Raw genomic sequence first — 3970 nt, forward strand, 5'->3', positions numbered from 1 at the left:
TATGTATATATTTCTGAGCTGGAAGATATGGGCTTGATGATCCAACAAAGTAGCTGCATCTTTAATTTAGAATGCCCATTTATCAGGACCATAGTGTTTTATTCACAGTGAATTTGAATCTGAAAAGCTTCATGCTTGTCAGCAAAACCTATTCACAGTTCATTAAGTCGGCAGACTCTTTTGAGGTTATGCACTTAGGTAAATGCCTAGCTCCTAAAGAATTCTTAGGTTTGTAAATAAGCACCTGGACTTTTGCTGTTTCTAGTACTCTTAGTAATCCTTTGGTAACCTGAAATTTCTCTCCTCAGTTTGATCTCCTGCAGTGCAGGAAATTTAGATATAAATTATCTTGGTCATGATATATCACGATGCATGCACCCTTGGGCTGCACCTTTGATGCCCATTAATGCTAAATAGACTGCAGTAGAATTAATTTCACTGGTTTGCTTTTTTTTCTCCAGTTTTGTTAGTGTATTTGTTTGTTTGTTTTTCCTGAACGAAAGAAATCTTACACACTTTCAGGCCAGTTGTAAGTGATTTCATGTCTTAAGACTCTCTGCTTCCGACACGAGAAGAATTTGAAGGGGTGATTTTTTACCCAGGGAATTGAAGCAAAAGTGAAACTGCAGTGTTAAATCTGCTGACAGAAAGGAACTACTGCCATATTTTTATTAAGTTATCGGGAATTCCTTTTAACTTTCAACAGGATGTGGTTTCTGATTGAGCACGTTAGCAAAACAAAGGCAGACTGTAATGAATCAATCTCAGTGTTTCTCCCTTGCATGGCAACTGGTATAGATTTCTCTGTTGTGTTCACTCTGCTTGCTGAGCTGATTGCCTTTTGGTTTGATGAACTGGATTTTTCAAAACTTTCAAAACATTTAAACTGAGGAGGTAATGAGGGAGTTATAGCTAAAATTTTCATGCAATTCATATCATAGTGAGAGCGTAGGTAGATGAAATGAAGGCACCAGAGTATTCACTGGCAAAATTCTCACTCTTGTCCTTGTTTAGAGATTTTAGTTGAAATTCTCCAAGGTTTAAGCTATCCAGAAACAAATTCCTTCTCAGAAGGTCTCTGATTGAACTCAGAGCCCATTCCAAGATAGTAGTAGGGGTGGCAAGGGGAGGGTCCTTTTCCACTGATAGTAATACTTGCAGGCTTGCAACCAGGAACTTCTTGCAACTGAGGCTCCTGGCTATGAAATCAGTGACTAAATAATTGTTTTGATAAAAACAGTTATATTATGATCTTTGACCAAGACTTCTGACCTACCGATGCAGTGAACTCCTTTTCACTATCGAAGGGACATCTAGGACCAATGTAAACATGAAAAGGACATATTCAATGATGCAGCCCTGTGAGTTCACCAAATAGAGCTTTTATCTCTCATTTAAGCTTATTCTGAATCTACCAGTGATGCTTTGCTTTTACCTCTCTTCCTCTCACCTTCTCTTGTTCCACCTCTCTCCCTTCCCCTTTCCCCCTTCATCTTCTTCTCTCTCTATCCCTTCCTCTCTCTCCATTTCTCTTTCCTTTTCCCTGTTCTCTTTTCCCTTTCCACTTTCTTTCTCCCTTTTCTTTTCATGTGTCATTCATGTTATTCACAGACTATGTTATGAATGGCAGAAGTAGCTAGCTAATAACTAGAGGAATATGGGACAACTAGATGGTTCAGGATCACTGGCAAAAATATTCTAGTTGTTTGATGAAAAATCCTCAAAAATCTCTTAGTTCAGCACATAGAGCAAAAATCTTTACACCACTAATAGGAAAGACCGCAAGTCTGTATGAAACAGGATATACAGCTGGAAGCTGGAAAAAAATAAATATAAAAATCTGGGGCACTATTAGTGTTTAAAGACTGTTTTAAATTGGTGGGAAACTTCTTTCTTCTCGCAAACCACTGAGATGAATCTCTTCCAGGTAAATTTCCACCAAATTTTAAACGTTTTCTTTCTCAGTTCTCATGTTTTTTTGTTTTTTTTTTGTTTGTTTTTTGTTTTTTTTTTGTGTGTGTGTGTGTGTGTGTTTGTGTTTTTGTCTTCGGTTTTTGTTTTTGTTTTTTTTTTTTTTTTTTTTTTCCATAGGAAATTAAAACCTATTAATATTAAGTCTTTGGCTGATGTCTCTGGGAATCATGTCTATGTTGATGGTGATGTTTAAAAGATTATCAGCAACTTAATGTCTGCAGACTTTTACCAAATCTACTTGCTGCAGACTTGATATCACTGATTTCAGTGGAGTACAGTTTTCTTCCCCATGTGCTGTTCTATCTAATAACAGAAAAGAGTCTAATGTACACAAAATGAGTGTGAATGAAGGACTGAAAGAGACATAAGTTCCATCAGCTTGTGAGAAAATGTGTGCTTAGCAGGAGCTGAAGTAGCTCAGCTGGGAGAGCGTTAGACTGAAGATCTAAAGGTCCCTGGTTCAACCCCAGGCTTCAGCAATGTTTTATGGAAGATTTTGGAGTTTCAGTTCTGACCTTGCAACTAAAAGAGACATTGATATCCAGGAAAGACACAAAAGGAAGGGCTACCATGAGTAGTGGAACAATGGATGGGAGCAACTCTCCTTTGGAGAAAGATCGAAAGATGGGTCTTCTCAGCCTGGAGAAATGGAGGTCCTAGGGGTATCATATCAATGTCCATAAGAGTCTGGAATAAGGGTGCAGAGAGAGCAGAACCAGTCTCTTATCAATAGTAGTATGGGAACTGCTGAATCATAGCCTGAACCTCTGATCACCTGAGGCGAGCCATGAGTCAGCCCTGGGCAATTCACCTCTGCTGCTGAAAGGGGTGTAGCCTGGCTCCACCTCTCCTAGACCCATTTAAAAAATGACTACCAGTTGGGAAGGATCTCTTTCTGGAGTTCCCTCCTTTGAAGTTTTACAGTGAGTCCAGGACAAGGGTAAGAACTCCATCTGCTCTCTTTTTGGTGTAGTAGCCTGCTTAGCTGGAACTCTCTTGTTTATTTCTTAATTATAGCATCTGTATATTCATTGATTATACGGTGGTACACACAGAACCAGGACAAGAAGCAATAAAATAAACGGGATCACAAGAAATTCTAAATATCAGATAATAGTATCTTAGTACCCAGTGTCTGATTGCTGGCACAGATTGTCCAGAGATGCTGTGGAGTCCTCATTCCTTGGACATGCCTGAAATCCATCTGAATGTGTTCTGGACAAATAGCTCTAGGTATTCATATCCAAGCAGGTTGAACTGAAGGCTTCCAGGTCTCCCTTTTAATTTCAATCATTCAGTGATTCTGTGAAACCTACATAAATCATATGTGTGTTAGAAAGATTTGCAAATTACTTGCCCAAGAAGGATATTTAAGAGCTACAGTTTATTCAGCTCAAATCTATGACTGGATATTACCTTCTAGAACAAATATATTGAAGTTCTAATGCTCTCCAAATGCCTCAGCTAGGTTAACAAACAAATAAACTCTGGAGGGAAGACAAGTGCTTCCGTTGTCAGAAGCTTAGGATAAATAATATATCAATACAGTCCCTCAGATATAATGATTTAATATTTAATTCAAAATTAAATGATTCCAGTAAAATACAATAGAGGCAGTCAAGATCACCACGAATGTATAGATTGGCAATAGTAGAAAAAAGAAATAATAAGGTAAAAAAATATGCAGGTAGATATGGGCGCATCTGATTATGGAGTTTGTGTCTGAAATAAGGGAAAAAAAAAAAAAAAAAAAAAAAAAAAAAAAAATTTCAAGTTAAATATGGGCGAATCTAATTTTGTTTTTTTTGTTTAAAAAAAGAAAAAAAAAAAAAAAAAAAAAAAAAAACCTACTTGCTAAATTAATACCATAGCATAGAAATATTGTTCAGACTGATAGACTAATGATTAAAAAATAAACTGAAAACTATGCAGAAAATAAACTATACAGTGGGTTACATTATTTCTCTAGTATCTATCTTTTCCTCTTTTATTCTTG

At 37.0% G+C, this 3970-nt stretch overlaps 1 non-coding gene across 1 annotated transcript; it reads left to right on the forward strand.

Moving 5' to 3' along the window:
* The first annotated feature begins 2380 nt into the window (after positions 1 to 2380).
* On the forward strand, positions 2381 to 2453 carry TRNAF-GAA. The gene has a single exon. It is a non-coding gene; the product is annotated as a tRNA-Phe (tRNA).
* Positions 2454 to 3970: the final 1517 nt, after the last annotated feature.

The sequence above is a fragment of the Lagopus leucura genome, unplaced genomic scaffold, assembly GCF_019238085.1.
Source record: "Lagopus leucura isolate 7727_CA_CO unplaced genomic scaffold, USGS_WTPT01 Super-Scaffold_100002, whole genome shotgun sequence".
Taxonomy (NCBI): Eukaryota; Metazoa; Chordata; class Aves; order Galliformes; family Phasianidae; genus Lagopus; species Lagopus leucura.